Source organism: Vulpes vulpes, chromosome 11 (assembly GCF_048418805.1).
Source record: "Vulpes vulpes isolate BD-2025 chromosome 11, VulVul3, whole genome shotgun sequence".
Taxonomy (NCBI): Eukaryota; Metazoa; Chordata; class Mammalia; order Carnivora; family Canidae; genus Vulpes; species Vulpes vulpes.
The window spans coordinates 91,366,356-91,387,101 of NC_132790.1; positions in this window are offsets into that span (position 1 = coordinate 91,366,356).

Here is a 20,746-nt window from a genome sequence, read left to right on the forward strand (position 1 = left end):
CATTAATATGCTAATTATAGTTACTATGAAATTCTTGTCCATTTACTTCAATATCTGGATTATATGTTTGCTAATATTTAATATTTTATCTCTATTATCAAATTGCCTGACAGTGTCTAATAATTTTTTATTTTATTCTATATTGTCCAAAGACTTTGAATTATATTATCTTCCTCTAAAATAGAAATTGGCAGTTTTTTCTTAAGGAGCCATAAATATTTTAGGCTTGAGGACCACTGTGGCCACAGACAGCTACTTAACACTGGTGTTGTAGGGTGAAAGTAGCTACAGAAATATATAAACACACAACCACGACTATGCTTCTTTAAAGTCTAATTACCCAAATGGGTACCTGGACTATAGGCCATACTTTGTCAACCCATCCTCTAATTTATGTTGAGTTCTATTGTGGCAGGCAGTTAAATTTCAAGTGAATTATCATATTCTTGTCAAGGTTTGGTTTTAGGCTTTGTTAGGGTAGAGATATTTTAGTTTTCTGCTTAGTCTTAAGGTTTAGCATTTTTCTGAAGATTGGCCCTAAATCTTAGGGCATGGGCTCCGTGTAGTCTCAAATGCCTGGTGTTTACCACGGTCTTTTCTCTTTGGCTTTGTCAGACCTCCAGGGTGTGAGCTCAGGGACCATTCCGTCAGGCCTCCTGGAATCTCACCATCTATACGTACATCTTAGCAATCAGACAGAGACAGGGGAAAGCCATATAGAGACTTTAGGGCTTGTTCTCTGTGATGCCCCCTAGGAAGCTTGGCTGTGCTAATCTCCAATCTTTTCCCTCCAGCTTTCAACACACGGGTGAGTTCAACTTTGACTCTACTTCTCTGTGAGGTTTACCTATGTAGTTCTCTTCACTCAATAATCACAGCTCTGTGACTTTCACTGCAGAAGCCCCCAAACAGTTGTTTTATATGTATTGACCATTTTTATGTGTTCATCATGGGAGTGAAATCTGAAACTAGCTACTTCATCAGGTACAGAACCTGAATTGCCAACTGCCATGTGACAATTGTATAGGTTCCACATGTTGCTACCTTCTAATAGAATGCATTTCTGGTTTTTTGCTGGGAAGCTGGACTTAGGGCTGATTGTCTTTATCCAATTAGCTACTGGGCTGAATTGTGTCTGGGTTTTAATTTGTTAAGGTTCACTTCACCTGCGGCATGCACCTTTTTCTAAACTGTAGGCTTCCAAGTATTTTTTACATAGTAACTTGTAAAATTCAGCAGGACTCCTTCCCCCAAGTAGGATCTGAACTCAAATCCTCTTCTCTTTATCCCAAGAGTGACAAGAATTCAAAAGAATTTATTCCAAGGCTAGGAGAAACTAACAAAGTAATAGAGCAAATGAAAAGTTTGCCCAGAGTCATTCCTCTAGTATTTAAAACTTGTTTAACTGATATTTTGCTTGAAGTCCAGATGTATCTGGAGTTCTTAAAGCTCTCACAGTGTTTGAAGATGTTCATAAGGACAGAAAACACAATCTTCTAGCAAGAAAGAAAAATAGTAACATAATTAGAGGGGAAAAAAAGAAAAAACTTATTTTGGTTTCTGTGAAAAGGTCTTTGATCTCAACCAAAGGCCACATGAGTCTGCAGATATGCTTATTTGAGCTCACCTACTGGAGCCAATTAAACTGGGTTGCCAGAGACATGCATCTCAGACTGCCAAAACCCAATGACCCTTTTTCTTAGTCCCTGAGGTAATCTCATGTGACAAACATGCAATTTGGCTAAAACTCAATTTTTTTGTGAATTGGGGAAAAAAAGATTAGCCTCTGTACATATATATAATAATGGGTTAAATTCATTTTTACTTATGTTAGTCTATAGAAATTAAGTGTTTATTTAAAGTAGGCAAAACTTTTTAAAAAAATAGGAAGGGGTAAACTGAATTTCTAATGTTTTAAATGCACTGAACTTTTAAAGAATCCTTCTTGAAATCCTGCCATTTGTGACAACATGGATGAATCTGGAGGACATTATGTTAAGTGAAATAAGGCGGACAGAAAGACAAATACTGTATGACCTCACTTATATGTGTAATTTCAAATAGTCAAACTCAGCAGCAAAGAGGAGAATGGTGGATGCCAGGGGGTGGGGGTTGGAGGAAACAGGGATATATTATTCAAAAGGTACAAAGCCTCAGTTATGTAAAATGAGTAAGTTCTGGAGATCTAATGTACAGTGTGGTGACCATAGTTAAAGGTACTGTATTATATACTTAAAATTTGGTAAGATAATAGATATTAAGTGTTCTTATCACACATACATGTAACTTTGTGAGTTGATGGATACGTAAATTATCTTGATTATGACCATTTCACAATGATATACATGCATCAAAACATCAAGTTGTGTGCCTTAAATGTATATAATTTTGTCAATTATACCTTATTAAGACTGAAAAAAAAACATAACCCTTCTTAGAAGCAACCAATTAAAAAGAAAAAAATGAAGATCAAAGTCTTGACAATCACTGTCTAGTTAAATTAGAAGCCGAAAAACAATGAATAATATTAAAGGTAAAGTAATATTCCAAGTCTAGAGTTTTAAATATAATTTAGAGACTTTAAATACATAATATTTTAAATTGGATTAGGAAAAAGCTTACTATTATTCCCATTTTACATGAAAATTGGACAAATTAGATTGGTTGATAATTTTTTGCTTTCAAACATCTATAAATGTAAATTTAATATGCTGGCTTTATGTGGCAAAATATTTAACAGTATTTCTATAAATTATTTTAAGTTTATGAGACTATAAACATGTGTTTAACTGTACTAAATATTAATAATTGCTATCTTTCAAGAGGACCTGTCCCTGTAAACTCTGAACAATGCTGCACCTACTTAACCAGTTATTTTCCTCATGCTGTCTGAAGAATGTACTAAATGCCCTGAGTCTTAATATCAATAACCATATTTCAGTAAATTCTTAATGCTCTTGAACTCTTCAAATTAAATTAAATAATAGGTATTCTTTGGTTACCATTTATCTTTCTATCCTGATTAATTCCTAAAAAATACAGATTTTAAAATTAGCAAACAATTCTATGAAAATTTATTTAGTCTCTGAAAGCTCCAGCTAAGATGGCAAGTTTGATGTCATAGTTGAATGAGGTTTTGAAAAGAAAAAATATTCAGAAAAATAATTTATCCTTGAATATCGCTTGCTCTAAATAGTTTTCTGTCCTCTTTAGAAAGGAGAATTTCCTTACTACATGAGAAGCTAATATTCTGACAAACTGTTATTTGGAGCTGTATGCTGATCTTGAATTATTTTTATAGATATCTGTCATTCATAAAAAAAAATTGAAATTACTTAAAATTATTTTATACAAATACTTCAGTAATTGTCTTCAAACACCCACTGACTTCTCTTTATATCCTGATGTCACAAAATGTTTAGCAACTCTTTTTTTTATCATTTTTTCTATTTAGGTCTTAAGCCCTCAATAATAAAAATTTTAACTTTTTTAATTTTAATTTTTAACTTTTAAATTTAAATTTAATTTAAAATTTTAACTTTAGCTTTGGGTTTCCTATGCAGTCACTGGGCTATAAAAAAGATGCCTCACTTCCTTTACTAAAGGAGGAATTGAATATTCTAGGTTTTAATTAGTGCTATAACTGTTTTTCTGTTCTCATCAATTAAAAAAAAATCCCTGAAAAGCCAAAAAAACATTGATTCTCCTTAGGTTAATTATTTAGAAGTAAATGTTATCACCATAAATGTTTTAGCAACTGAGTTCTTGTCAGGTTAGATAGACACACTTAGGTTTGTGTTTAAAGAGTAACATGCACTGAAACAAATTGATTTTTTCCTAAATATAAATGCTCTTGTCATTCTCAGTGATTATAACATTTCTTTATGGTACAAATCAAAATGCCCTGGAGGTTAGTCAGTAGTCTCCTTATCACATTGCTCCTGACCTCAGGAAATCATTGACTGAATATTCACAAATAGAGGCTTTTACTCTCCTCCATTATAATAATGTGGGTTGATATAATTAACTGACCAGACCTATTTATATTTTCACCAACAAATTAGTTTTTGCTTTTATCCTACCCATAAATAAAAGCTCTTGCTTTAGAGTGCATATCAGAATTCAGTTTTGCAGCAGAAACAGCAAAAGAGCTATAATAAAAATCTGTAGGCCATTTCTGCAAACAGCCAGCATGCAGATCTATCAAGAGTCTGGCTTAAGATTCTCAGCATGCTCTCAGTCCAGAAGCCAACAACTTTGAAGAAAAAGACTGCTTAACTCGAGACTCTCAAAACAAATATCATTTTCCTAAGACTAATTAAACTTACTTATGACTTTTAATAGACCATTGGCCCTAAGTTTGACATACTTGTGATTGGTATCTAGTTTCAACAGATCTCATAGAATTTAAAAAGAAGAAAGAAATTGTGAAGAATCTAAAAATGAATATAAAGATTTTTTTTCACAAAATTTAAGGTTGATGATGACATATAAATAGGTCTTGTTTATAAAATTAAAAAACAGTGGCTTAATATAGTACTAAATAAGAAAACCCAATAAAAGTAGTTGGTAGCTCAAATAATATGGACAGAATCTTAAAACATTTCAGTGCAAATAAGTTAGTAACCAACCAAAAAGGTTAAGCAAAGATAATGTATATTAGTAACCCATAAGAACATATTAGGCATGAATTAAAATAAATTGGTAATCTGTGAGACATGTTAAGCAAAGATAAATTAAGTAGATAATACCTTTGCTGAACAAAGATAAAAAGGGATGGAAGAGCCAGAAACACCAAATATTCATGATACACTTACTATAGATGAGGCACTCAATATTCATGAGGTGATAAATTGGCTATCTCATGGTGACAGCCCTTATGGTCCCATGCATACTCTACTAAGAAATGAAAATAAAATCTATCACGCTTTATAAGGCTATTGGTGAGCTAGTGCTATTGGCCAGGCACACTTGCTTCTATGTTGCCTCAATATAGAAGTGTATGTTGCTTCAGGCATCTTCAGTTTGCTGAGCATCCTTTATCCATCCACAATTCTGGTCCTCAAAAGCACACATTTGGCATGGAACACTAATGGCTTCCTAAGGACAGGGACTAAGAACATGGGTACCTCCTATTTCAGGTACTGTGGTCCTTCTTCCATGTTTGCATCTTATCCTACCTATGATAATCTGTTTCATTGATTTTTCTCTGCTTATCACTGCATGTTTTTAATTGATTTAATAAACTGCATGTTGTGAACATTATAACATGGTCTGAGACCTTTATTGTTCTGTAGCTAAAATAGCTAGCCTGGTAATTTATTTGGAGACTACCACTGTATTAAGACTATGATTATATTAATGCAATTTCCCATACAACATATACCAAGAATTTGAACCTTATTAAAATAAGAGGAATAGAGATGCGCCTGCGTGACTCAGTGGCTGAGGGTCTGCCTTTGGCTCAGCTCCTGATCCCATGGTCCCAGAATTGGATCCCACATTGAGCTCCTTGCAGAGAGCCTCCTTCCCCCTCTATGTCTCTGCCTCTCTCTATCTGTGTCTCTCATGAATAAATAAGGTCTTTAAAAAATATATACAATTTTTTTAAAAAATCAGAGAATAATTAATTCTATTAAAAATCAAAACAGCAGTCAGAGGAGGCTCCAACAGTAATGTCAGATCCTGTCATCTTCTCCTCAGAGGGCACCCATTACTCTGTATATACAAGCCAAAATTCTCACAGTGGATTATAGTCCCTATACTAACCAGCCTCTCACCCCATTTCTTTATCTGACCTTTCCTCTTACTACTTATTCTTCTATTTACTCTGCTTTTCCTCATTCTCTTCATCATTATTGCTGGAAAGCCTCTTTGTCTCTTGGCTCAATCTGGGACATTTAAAAAAACAAACAACAAGGTAAAAACCCAACACTTCCTCAGCCCAGAAATAAACCCACAAATATATGGTCAACTACTCTATGACAAAGGAGGCAAGAATACATAATGGGAAAAGACGGTCTCTTCATAAATGGCACTGGAAAAACTGGACAACTACATATAAAAGAATGAAACTGGGCTATCTTAAAACCATACACATAAATAAATTCAAAATGGGTTCAAGATCTAAATGTGAGACCTGAAACCATAAAAAGAAGAGAACACAATTACTCTGACATCAGCTGTAGTAACATTTTTGTAGATATGTCTCCTAAGGCAAAGGAAACAAAAGCAAACAGGAATTATTGGACTACATAAAAAAAAAAAAGAGCCTTTGCACGGCAAAGGAAAGCATCAACAAAATAAAAAGACAACCTACTGAATAGAAGATATTTGTAAATGATGTATTCAATAATGGGTTAATATCCAAAGTATGTAAGGAACTCATACAACTCAACACCAAAAAACAATCTGAATAAAAAAAAGAAGGTCCTGAATAGACATTTTTTCTAAAAAAGATACAGATGGCCAACAGACACGTGAGAAGATGCTCAACATCACTAATCATCAGGTAAATACAAATTGAAACCACAATGAAATATCACCTTATACCTGTCAGAATGGCTAAAATAAAAAAGAAATAACAAGTGTTAGTGAGGATGTCCAGAAAAAGGAACCCTTTACTTCATTAGTGGGAATATAAATTGGTACAGGTACTATGGAAAATACTATGGTGCTTCTCCAAAATTTAAAAGTAAAATTACCATATGATCCAGTAATTTCCTTTGGGTATTTACCCAAAGAAAACAAACAAACAAAAAAACTAAGAAATAAAAGATATATGCATGCCTGTGCTTATCGAAGCATTATTTATAATAACCAAGATATGGAAGCAACCTAAGTGTCCATCAGTAGATGAATAAGGAAGATGTGATATCTGTACATATCAGGAATATTATGCATCCATAGTAAGAAGCAGATCCTGGCATGTGAGAAAACATGAATGGAACTAGAGGGTATTATACTAAGTGAAAGAAGTCACACTGAGAAAAACAAATACCATATGATTTCACTCATAAGCAGAATCTAAAAAAAAAATGAATAGAGAGACAAAAAACAAAACCAGATATAAATACAGAGAGTAAACTGATGATGTTCAAAGGGGAGGAGGCTGAGGGGTTGGGCAAAATAGGTTCAGGGGAGTGGGAGATCCAGTCTTCTAGTTAGGAAATGAATAAGTCATAGGAATAAAAGCCACAGCTTAAATAATATGGTCAGTGATACTGTAATAGTGATATAGTGAAACAGGGACAGATGGTAGCTGCGCTTGCAGTGAATATAGAAAAATGTATAAACTTGCTGAATCACTATGTAGTACACCTGAAACTAATGTAACATTTTGTGTCAAGTATACAAACAAAACACCTCCCTCAATTAATCTCTTCAAGTCTTTGCTTAAATGTCACCCTTTAAAGGCCCAGCTACCCTTGCCATTCTATTAAATTCTGTGTAACTCCACCACCACCATTTAAAGTTTTCCATTTTTGCCATAAAACATTTAACTCTATCAACTAATTTATTTTATATATTAGTCTTTCCCAGTAGAATCTTAATTCTATTAGGGCAGGTATATCTGTCTATTTGGTTCTTTTCCATGTCTCTTGATCTTAGACCAGTGTCTGGCTTACCTTCCAGTTAGTGGACTTTTTTTTCTTTCCACATGGTAACTGAACCAAGAATTGAAAGAGTTCTAATTCTCAAGACTGGTAAGAATATTATGAGAAATTAATACAACTAAATTTGTTGCGGGAAGAAAATATGGTATAGTTTGTCATGGAAAATAATTTGGCCATAATTATAGGTTTTAAATGTATCCATATAAATTTGAATCATTTATTCAATTCCTGGTACTCAATTTAAGGGAAAGTATTTGAACAATAGGAAATAGTGTTAGGGGCACCTGGATGACTCAATGGTTGAACATCTGCCTTTGGCTCAGGTCGTGATCCTGGCATCCTGGGATCGAGTTCAGCATCAGGCTCCCTGCATGGAGCCTGCTTCTCCCTCTACTTGTGTCTCTGCCTCTCTCTGTGTCTCTCACAATAAATAAATAAAATCTTAAAAAAAATAGCAATGTTAAAGTGTTCATCTATAAAATGTAGAAATATCAGCAATTTTTTCATAATTTTAATCAGAAAATATCCTGAGATTTAAAATTAGTCATTTGGTCTTTTCAGATCATAGAATTTCAAGCATATCAATGACTATTTCTTGAATCTTTTTTTCCCCAGACATTTCATAGCATAACTTTCTGAGTGGATGTTTTATAATAAGGTAGCAGTTTTTAATTTTTTACATCAAATTGGATGAATTCTTTCTTGAAATAAAGATGGACTTGGCCATTTCCCATATCATAAGGATGATGGTCATTACAATTAATAATCAAGTTTCACTTTATTGGTTAAAATAAGCAAAAATAAATTATAAACACATTTGTAACAACTGAGATCATGTGTCTTTAACTTCTATCAAAAAATAGATTTTACATTATTATAAGGTTGATGACTTTCAATACTGGAATTCTGCATTGTGACATTATTCTATTACCACCTATTACAACTTAATACATTTAATTTTTTTAAAATTTGATTAGATGATGTTTCTGAGGATATTTAAATCACTTTCAAGAGAAGAAAATATTTATGTTTTGGTAAAAATAGTCACTGATCCTTCAAAAATATCATTCTGCTTATCTATCCCTGTATAATGAACCATTCATACCATAGGGGCATAAAACAACCTTTTATTTGCTCACAGATTTTCTAAGTAAGAAATTCAGGACATAGTATGTACGGCTCCTCTCTGCTTTATATCTGGGGCCTCAGTTTAGGCAACTCCAATGAGTACCTCCAACAACTGGGGACTAGTAGTAAACTGGAGGCAGACACTCAACTGCTGAGCCACCCAGGCGTCCCTGGAGGAAGTATTTACAAAATAGTTCTTTCAGTTAAGTGCCTGACACTTTTTAAAGGATGAGTTCAGTTGAGACTCTTAACAGAAGTACTTACAGTCTTTAACATGGCAACATTAGGTTGGTCAGACTTCTTACATGGAGACTACGTACTCCAAGAGTGAAGGTTCAAGTGAAAGATAGAAGCCTAATAGGTCTTAACAGAACTTTCTGACAGTTCTGGAGGCTAGAAGTCCAAAAGCAAGATTTCAGCTGATTCATTTTCTGGTAAAAGCTCTCTTCTTGGCTTGTAGGTAAGACTACCTTCTCTATATGTCCTCATATGGTTTTTCCTCAGTGTCTACTTAGAGAAAGAGCAAACTTTGTCTCTTCTTACAAGTTTACAAATCCTATTGGATTAGGATACCACTTTTATGGCTTAACTTTAATTATTTCCTTATGGAAAAATACATTTCTAAATAGAGCCACGCTGGGGCTATGAATTCTGAGGAGGACACAAACATTTAGTTCATAACAGTTGGAGAAACATTTGTGTTGTTGGCTCTAGAAACTTCTTATCCATACCTGGGCTTCAATTCCCTACCAAGAGCCAATAACTTTCTTTTAAGACAAGCAAGGTCAGGGTTGCATTGTGAGTTATATTAGCATCTATTGGATTACTACAAGTAGATAGCTCTAAAAAGAGGAACAATAACAACAAAAGGAGTAAATATAGAAGTAGTGAATAAAAGAAATTGACCTAATAGAAATCAAGAATCAGAAGGTATGAAAGGGAATTAAGTAGACATCAATATAAAATGCTACTGAGATGTCAAGGAGGATATTAAGTCATCCATCTTCAGATAGTAGATCATCTAATCTGTTCTGAAAAGAAACTGTTGAGAAGTTTCAAAAATATTTTGAAAGTTCAATTTGTGCTATTCAGGATAAATATCATGACACGGTGCTTAGCATTTGAGTAATAATTCACCCATAAATAATTTTATCCTCGGAGTGAATCATCTACCCATTAAATCACTACTTGAAATAAGAACCCCCAATTTTTCTCTTTAGGTGTATATAATCCAGCATACAGTAGTATATATAATTATATCTATATATACATCCTTTCTTCAGTAATTTATAATTAGTATATGCTGGAAATATGTTAAATGGCAATCTTCTATTTAATAACATATGACTAATAACTCTGTTTCATGCATGACACAGATTTTTGCTTCTGATTCATATCACACAATGTTAGCAGCCAGAATATTTTGTAAGCTAAGTAAATATAAAAATATCTTTGCAGAAAACTTTAACAAAAATAAATCATTTGGCAAAACTGTTATATGATTCATATAATGCCATAATTATTAGTCACTTGCTAGAACAAGTGATTCAAACACTTTACCTTGTCTTTTAATTTAAATTGTAACAAAAATAAACTTACAAGAGAAAACTTTTTGAATGTTGAGTATCTATTTACCACTGTTAAACCCAAAAGCTAGTGAAGTTCGTATAATCATTGAAATTCAACATACAGCTATTTGCTTTCCATCTACTCTATATTACGTCAGTGATATAAATCTTAACTGACTAAACATGTGACTAACACTGATATTTACCTTAAAAATATTCTGTGACATTGATGCTTTATACCTTTCATCCATTTTCTTAACCTTCATTTTAAGAGTTTTCTCAATTGTCTTAACATTGTGTTTCTTCCTAACAAAAGCTTTGTATTGTTTAAAGTAAGTTTCTCATAATTTTCTATGTTATTTAATAATCTTTGCTTTTAGTCTCTCTCAACATTCAAAATGCTATTCTAAATAGTTTTAATGGATAGAAAATCATCTGATCAATCCCACAATATTTCTTATCTTTTCTAATTAACTTCTAATAGAGCAATCAGGTTTAACATTTCTAAATCCTAAGTATCTTATTTATTTTTCATAATCCACAGGCAATATTATACATGACTGACCCTGGAGTATCACCTAAGAGGATACTGCAGAAACAAAATATGTTCACTGGCATAACATATTCATGAATTTATAAGCCATCAGTGTCTGTGTCTACTATTTTATAATTAAATTCTCATCTAAGTCAAGGTTAGCATATTGGGTTACGTGCAAGTATATTTGAAGGGAAATTTAATTAATTATTTTGAATTTTTCAAGCAAGTACTTCCAACATTGGGTCAAGGAACTAGAACTACAGGAAGGATTAGTGATAAAGGGAAAGCAGAATTGAATCAGTGTACAGACGTATCATCACACAAGTTATAACAATACTCCAAGTGCAGATCTTGAGTTCAGAATTGTGTTTACTAATACTAATGTTTAGAATGAGGGCACCCTCCAGGGTAATGGTATCTAGCAATTTAAATCTCTCCCAGTAAACATACAGATCAATACAGATCAAGTAAAATTACCCAGAGCCCAGACCAATAACATATCTAAGAGACAGCATATACTGTACCATTTTAATTTACATGGAAGTGAGGAAACAACTGACACCACAGAGAACATCACAAAAAATATAGTGCAAGAACTGTACCGAGAGAGGAATACATATAGTTGGGATCAGATATTGGAGGAATGCAGATAATATCAGCAAGATTTTGCTTCCAGAGGAAATTTTTTTTCCCCTAAAACCAACACTGGAGAGTCAAAGGGAAAGTATATGTATATCATATTGTATCATATCATATATTTATCAATTATATATTTACCTTTTATCTATCAGTTACATTTATGACACTCAACTTTGAAGATTTCCCTTCAAAAGCAAGAGATAATATATTCACAATTCTGCATTTTCATTAGGAAAAATTGAAAAAAATCCAAATATACCCCTTCTGCTGACTATAAATAAGCATTTTTAAAAAACATATAAAACAAGTTTAAAACCTATTAAATATTTTTAATATTAGCAATAAGAGCAGTATTATAATTTCAAACTATTTTGTAGGATAAAATCTAATACTTTTTTATGAGGGAATAAGAGAATGCCTGGTAATAACCTTTACCTTTTAAATTATCTAATTTAAAAAATGGTCATTTCACAACTTTCAGTGAAAGACAATACTTGAGCAAGAGTTATCAAGAGATGATAAAATCATTCATTGAAAAGTTGGATGATTTCACAGGACTAAAGAATCACACATAATATCTGAATCAACCTGATTTCCAAGTCGTGTTTTCTATCTCTGTACAAGCCTTCCTCCCAAAGTGAATATCGGGATTTTAAATATGTCATTAGCATGCAACTTCTCCTTTACTTTATACTTTTTTTAAAAATTATATTTGGAAATCAGGGAGTTTATCTTGTTTTTTTCTTCTCTACGTGGCAGCTGCTTACTACACAGGAAAAACCAATCTACACTGAAGCTTCCTATAACAAAGTTTATTGAGTTCCAAGCACCTGAGGCAAATTGCAATTGATGTAAAGAGTATCCTAAACAGACTAGAAATTTGTCGTAAACAAGACCTCAGTTTGAAGTCAGCATATAATGCAAAATTGAATCAGGTCAACACTTCTCTTGAACAACACCTTTGAGGAGTGAACAAACTGTAATTTTTCTTTAGTAGAGCCAACCTGGTTAGTTTCTCTTCAGTATCAGAACAGATATCTATTACTTTGTGGGAACACAAGATGAACAGCTGGTTTACAATTTGGGGAGACAAGAGGTGTATGAAAAAGTAATCTTTAAACACTAGAAACACAGGGTGCCACTAGGCCAACAGTATGAGGGTCAAATTCACATGGAAAAACAAGGAATGATGGATTACCTCTGTGTGAGACAGAGGGACTCTTTTGCCTCTTCAGCTAGTCCCGTGGGTTATGATAAATTAGTGTAATTTAAATTCACTCTACCAATGTGTGTCCACATACTGAAACAGAAAAGAGTATCAATAAAAGTCATACATTTAAATGATTTAATCTCTTAGGAATACTCAAGTTCCTAAAATTTGTCCTTTACCTGAAGCTCTCGAGATATAGGCTCTTCCTCATTCACATTTCCACAGAGATCACCTCCATCTTGTTATGAAAAATTTCTTGTTCCTCAGAGTTTGGCCTTGCCTTAGCATTCATCTCATGTGAGGTAAGAGAAAAGGGTGATGAATTCAATGCTCCAACTCCAAGCAAGGTTCCTGCTTATATAAGCTAGTAAAATGCCTGCCTGTGGGGATTGGAGAGCAGAGCATGGGCAGGTATTAGCTCCCAGCTAGTTACCACGGTTAGAACTTTCTTGATGTTCCCAAACCGAATAACATTAAAAGGTAGATATGGATTAATGCTGCTGTATATTCCTGGGTGATTTTAGGCACATGAATACTCCTTTACTGTCTTTCTGTGAGAGTAAGGATTAAATATGCCTTTCCTAGATTCTTGGTCACCTTGCCAGTGGTTTTGGATTCTTCTCTATTTTCCATACACATATATCCACAAACACCTCAAAAAAAACCCAAAAAACAAAAAAGATTCCACAATGATGTCATCTATTCTAGATCCATATTAAGAAAGAGAAATATTTCCAAAATATATTAATCCAGAGTCACCTTGCCCACAATAGAGATGATATTTCAATTGGTTGCTTTAATTCAGTCTTCTGTTTCCAATCAGGCTGAAGGGGTCAGTGGACATGACCATTGGTTGAGGGCTAGGGTGAATTTTGTTACCAGTTAGTGTAGTAGTGTTTAAATTATGATCCAAGGCATTAGCATCACCTGGGAACTTGTTAGAAATGTAAATTTTCTGGCCCCAGATCTAGAGAGTCAGAAAAGTGGAGGTGGGGCCTACCTGTGATTTAACAAGTCCTCCAAATCAATTTAGTGCATGCTTAATTTGAGGAATACTTGCTCCGTGAAGAGAACCACATTGTATGTCCGGGGCCCACATTGTATTTGGGCCCTCTTGAATCCCACCAAAGATAGAATTCCTTAGCACAAAGCTATGGAAGACAACTCTTGACTAATACGGGGGCAAATAATTAATTTAAAGTACTGATATGGGTTAAAGAATGATAGGAGGCTTATTTAAAATGTTTTATTGATTTTTTTCTTTATGCATCTTCAACATAAGGAAAATAGGGACATGAATGACATTTAATTAGTAGTTCATTTTAAAACATTCTCATCTTCCTGCATTTCAAAAAATATTGCTGTATTTTTTACTTATATAGAGTCTATTATTTTATCATAAACTTCAGTAAGTTCATGTCATCCAAATTATTTGAAAGTGCCTATTTGTCCTCTGGGTTTGTAAAAGGAATTGGAGTAATGTACCTATATTTCATGCCCTGCCACTGAAATGGCTTGAGCTTTGTTAAATTACATAATCCTCTAATCTTTGATTTCTTCTTCTACAATTGGGTAATAGTATCTGAAACCTATGGAAAACCATGTCATTATGTTTAATTAAGTGGGTAAAGATGAGAAATGGGAATCTAACAGCTGAGGTATACCAGGAAAATGTGCTACATAATTAAGGTAATTCAGATTTATCATATCCTAAAAGAATCCTTTATATCACTTCTCTTACTTAGCGATCCCTACTGTCTGCTCTCAGTGATTCTTTATAGGAGAAGATCACTTTTGCTGCTGAAATTCTACTTTCACCATCAGGATAGGTGTCTAACCAATTCTAATGCCATTTTTTAAAATCCAACATTTCTAACCTTAGTTTGTTATAATCATTCTTTTAAAAGGAACTGATACATGTGCCATCCAGCTAGATAAAGCATACATGACAAAGAATGAGAAAAAGATTCACAAAGATTAAATTTTTACTGCAAGTGTTCCTGAAGGTAATTTGAGAAGGCTAAAAAATATATATAAGTATGGTTAAATAAAAATATAAGAATCATAAAAAAGAGAAATGGCTATCATTTTGATAACAGCGATGAACATATTATATCAACAAAATTATTTTCAGTAATAGAAAATATGTAGCACATTTCTCAATTAAACCATCCTATTATCTCATGCCTAGTTGAATAGATTTTTGTGGCATGGTGTTCAAGAAATAATATAAGATATAATAATGAATTTTTCAAATGTCTGTATAGTTTTATATATTTTTAGAAATACTAATTTAGAATAAAAATATTTTCTATTAATGATTACAACCCTTAACTGTAGTCCCCTTCTCATAAATCTCTGGTCTCCTTTGACTCTTTTTTTAATTACAGAGGAAAAGGAGGTCCTTTATGCCTTTAGAAACCAGAAGCCTAACGGTAGAATGGTTATTTCTAACTTCACAAAACTAATAGAAATAAAACAAATAGCTTAGGGCTCTAAACTGTCAGCTTAAGTCAACATCAAGGAACCAGAGAGCTTAATTGGTGGGTCTAAAATAACCCTGTCTTGTAAATACAGGAGAACTTTGCTGGAAATCAAACCCAAAATTTAATTGTGCTGGTTACAGTATTATATACATTGAACTCGCCACCTCCTTCGGAGTCCACATGAGATTTAGGACACTGGAGGTGGGATTTGGAATAGGGATGCCTGGGTAGCCTGGGACTGCTGAAAGTCTGAAACTCTTTTGCATGGAAGCAGATGCAAATACCTGCTCCTCTCTCAGTGATGCATGAGAAGTTTCTAAAGCCAACCTAGACATCTTTTCCATACCTGTACCTTGTCTTTCTCTCACCCCACATCCAATGAAATACCAAGCTCTTTTAAATTCTACCTCCTACACACCTTTCAACTTATTTCTATTACCATTGACTTCACGTTAGCCTGTTTATGAACTATTATTATATACTTCCCTGGGGTGCCAGCTGCTTCGTACATTTCCTATCTCTATATTACCTCAGTACTTTGTCTTTTCAATCTTCCAATATGAAAATGCACTCGATTAAATGATCACTGTGAAAATAACTGGTGTGGCTTCTGCATTCAGTATTTGATGCAGTATCTGATCTGAGAGGTTTCAAAAACTTGGGAGATGTTTATGGGGCAGTGAGGAATTTCCTGCATGGCCAAGTCTTCAATTCACAAGACAGACTTACAGTTTGAAGTTTGGGGGATAAAACAAATTATATGCAAATTAAACAAATCACCCAAGGAGAAGGTGCTGAAGGCAAAGATCTAGATCCACAGAATCCAGAGAAACTCCAGTATTTAAGTGATGAGTTTTAGAGAAGCTACAAAAAACTTGTGAAACAAGACCAAATAACTTAATTTGCTTTCCTTTCAAATTAATTAAGTTGCATTCTTAAATTTACACATTTGTTGAAAATGTATTTGATATGGATGTTATTAGGATAGCAAAGCTTATTTTATTCCCTGGTTTTATAGGCCATATGTTTAAGTTATAGGATTTAAGGATAAATAGACGTTTTTTAGAGACTAGCTCTTTTCTATTTCAGAAATGATAAAACTAAAGCTTAAAGTTACATAATGTCAAAGACACACACTTCCTAAGTTAACCAGGACTATCAGTGTCTAGACTATTACTTGGCTATTTTTAGGTAAGTCCTCTTTCTCCTATGAGAGTTTTTTGTGAATCTAAAATAGTCTAAGTCTGGGGGAGGAGAAAGGATAAATAGAGAGTTCTCAGGGATATTCATTCACTGACATAAATTTTTTGACAAACTGCCTAATTTTGATGTAACTTGCCTCAGGTATTGAAGTGATCAGTCTGCATTTCCTAAAAATATATCTGCTACTAAAACCCATTAGATCCACAAGTTCAGTATCTTTCTTTATTCCTTTCTCAACAGAGACAAGTCTTTAAGGATGAGAGCTTTGCAGTAAGTGTGTTTATGTTGTCACAAGCTAGTTTATCCCTTACTTGGTGCATAACCTTGGGAAAGTTCCTCAGCATTCTTCTTCTCTGTTTCCTCATCAGTAGTAAGAAGGATAATCATGGAATCTCACAATTAGAATTAAATGTATTACATGGAAAACATTTTAAAGTACTGCACACAGAGAGTACCCAGCAAGCTGTTATGTTTAATAATATTACTATTAATCTTCCTTCTGTCACTCATAGAAAGCCGTGAAGTGTGAAAATAAGTGAAAGTGCAATATAGTGTGGAATGACTTTTGAACAGATACCTAAAAATCGTAATTTGAAAGGTTATTTTCTCATGGCTTTCATGAACAACTGAATGCATGTGATTTATGTTTGTACTTACATATAAACTCTACCAAGGAGTAGAAGTTAGCTGTTTCATACAGTGATTAATCATTATTATTAAAAGAGCAATTGCCAAATTTTGTGTGTCCTACTTTATCAATTAGGTAGATATTATGGTTTCCATTTTATTGATGAGAAACCTGAGATTTACAATGGCTAAATAGATGGCCCTTGGTCCCTCAGTAAGTAGTGCAATTGAGAATAGTTACATTTTATTTTTATTTAAATATCAAGAAATCCTCTAAATATGCCTGTGTGACTACCTATAAGCCTATCATATACATAAGAGGTCAAAATAACGTGGATTTCAATATATAATGCAATTTATTTTTACTTTTTAAAGTAAGTAATTTTTGTTCACCATTTATAACAAGCAAATCGTATTTATACTTATGGACCTACTCATTTTATGGTCCCAAATTATGTGTTCTTTTTCCCTCAAGTAATTTTTTTAAAAGATTTTTAATAACAGTACATAAATCACTGAGAACACAAGTCATTCTAGCTGGACATCTGCTATTTAAATTAAAGGCCAATAAAATAGTTGAATACAGTTTTCTACTGAAAAACAGACAGATGGTCAGTTAATCAGAGTACTTCATAAACTGAATATAAGATAGTATGATTAATTATCAAATATGTATTCATATATTAATCAGAGCCTAACTTGAGTATAATAAGAAAGTAAAGTTTCTGTTCTTATTAAAAAATATTTGCTATATTTAGAGGCAATTTTCTTTGTATTCGAGTTAAGAGCTATTTTGTTTTCTTGCTTCTGTAGTCTTTTACTATGTGGCCTGTTTTCCTCTGCATTTGACTGTACTTTTTCTGGTACTTAGGAAGGCTTTTTTTTTTTTTTTAACATGCCCTGAGGCACCTGGGTGGTTTAGTCGGTTAAGCGTCAGACTCTTGATCAGCTCAGGTCATGATCTCAGGGTCCTGGGATGGAGCCCGTCATTGGACTCCCTGCTCTGGCTCCTCCCTCTGCCCCACCTTTTGCTCATGCTCAAGCTCTCTTGCTCTCTCACTGTCACTCAAATAAATAAAATCTTAAAACAATAAAATATGCCTATATATTTATTATTGTATAAATCCTGGGTTTTCTTAAAGTACTGTTCATTAGATACATACTATGAACAATGATTTAAAGAACTTAAATAATCTTCCTTCCCTATCTCTTCTTCTCAGTATCCAGTTTTAAAAATCAATACTACAAATCTTCCTCAAATTATGAGAGGTTACATCAATAAGCCTATGCTAAATTGAAAATATCATGTCAAAAATTCATTGAATACACCTCACCTACTGAACATCATAACTTAGCCCACCCTACCTTAAACATGCACAGAACCCTCACACTGACAATATAGTTGGGCAGAATTATCTCACACAAAGCCCGTTTCACAATAAACTGCTGGATATCTCCTATAATTTGCTGAGTACTGTACTGAAAATGAAAGACAGAATGGTTGTATGGGTCGCAATGACTTTAAGCGTATCTCTTGTTCACCCTCAAGATCTCGTGGCCACCTGGGAGCTGAGATCAGGAGACAGGATTGTACCACATATCACTAGCCTAAGAAAAGATCCAAATTCAAAATTCAAGTTTTATTGAATCCCTATCATTTTAACACCACTGTAAAGTCAAAAAGTCATAAGTTGAACCATTGTACGTCTGACTGTATTATTTTTTACAATGTACCTTAGGAGAATCTTTTGAATTTAAATTTATTTAATACAGTTGGTGTGCTTATTCTACTTTCCACCTTCTCCCCTCTTCCATCCATTTACATTATCTTTTGACACTGTTATCCTTACATTTGGATTCTAAAACAAATGTCCTAAAAATATGAACTTCACTGAAACTTGCTGATGTAAAAGCTCTGTCTCAGATTTTTCTTCCTTGAGTGTCTACTAGGTGTGGCTCCCTTGTTTTGCATTGAATGTTGCTAGGGAGAAATCTATTAGCACCTTCATTGTGTCCTTTACTAAGAGGGGACTTCATTAAAAAAAAAAAAGAAAAGAAAAAAAAAAACCCACCTTTATTGCTCAAAAGATACAAGTTTTTGTTTCTGTTTAAATTTTAATAAATTCACTCATTATTTTTTCTTATTTTTAACTATTTCAGTTTAATTTCCTCTGGCACATGTCTGCTACTTAAATATGTAGTTTCAAATGTTCTTTTTTATTTTTCCAGAAAGTTTCCTTAAAATGGGTTTAAGTCCATTGTCTTAGTTTTCTTCTTTGAGGACTCCAAATAACTATTTGATGAGTTTTCTTCGCAATCTATACCTATCACTTTCTCCCTCATACCTTTTGTTTATTTTTGTTTCCTTTTAGTTTGAGTGATAGTTTTCATATGCCTCTTTTTCATACACTGTATTGTGCTAACCACACTGTTCATTCTCCATTGTACTACAACTAAGGTAGTCTTTACTTTTCCTGAAGGCCTCTTTTATATTTTCTTCCTGAATTCTGTTAGCTCTTGTTTTGCCTCCTACTCTATTGTCTAGCCAACACCTTTTGTTGTCTGGCTACCTATTCCTGATTCCCATTTTCATATTTTAATGTGGTTTTTTGTGGGGTTTTTGCTTCTTTTTATGTAGGTGTCCATCTGTGTTTACTTCTGATTACTGCTCATTTTTTAAGAAGGAACCAACTAAAATTTCAAGCTATGTGCTTCAGAGTATGATGGAAAGCAAACTGAGGCATTGTATAATCATACTAAAGTTGATTACCTCCAGAAATCTTGCACCAATTTGGTTATTTCCTTTGCTTGGCAAGCACTTGTCCTTTCAGCTTTTGGCTTCAAAACCTAAAGCTCACCACGTTCTGTCTTCTTTGGATGATACTGCAACATTTTCTAGGTGTGAGGAAGTAAAGTCTAGATAATAGAAAGTTTTTTTCTTCAGAACCACCTCCTCCACCATTTGAAGTTACATACTTGGCCTCCTAGAAACACCTATGACTTGCCTTTTTCTATTCTTACTATGGATGTTCACTACAGCAACTGCTATAATTAAATGATTATTGAATATACCTGTGAGGAACATGACACTCCTACAAATTCAAATGTACTCACTTTATACTTATTAACAAAGAAATGCTCAGAAAGATTTGTGAGTAGGTCTTTTGACTACATCTTGCTAACAAGCTGAGGGTAATATTTTATTCAGCTAGTAATTGGTAGAATTGAAATGTGAAGTCAAGGAGGCTGGTTGTGACACCTTTGCTTTAACTTGTCTACACTGGTCTACCCTTCATCTCCCTTATCTCAGTTGAGGCTTCAGGTTATATATTTTAAGTGACATAAAATCTATAAAATAAGGGTAGAATAATAAAAATTACTCAGAACTAACCACACACTTACCCAGGTGTCAACAGGAGAAAAAACATAAGTTGAAGTAATAAACCCCTTGTAGTAGCTACCAGATTGAGAGATATAGAAAGAAAGCCCTGGGGGGGGGGTGGAATTCTGCTCCCAAATGTGGAATAATAGCAATGGAGACATTACTTACACATATCTCTGCAAGTATTAATAAAAAATGGACAGGCTCTGAAAACCAGAGTGAATTAGAGTGATCATTTGAGTATGTGAGGCTTGTTGGTATCAAAGTGTATCATACAGAATTAGTCAAATAATCCAAAACCCTAGAGTACCCCCAAACATAAAAGAGCAAAAGAACATAAGAAGGGAAT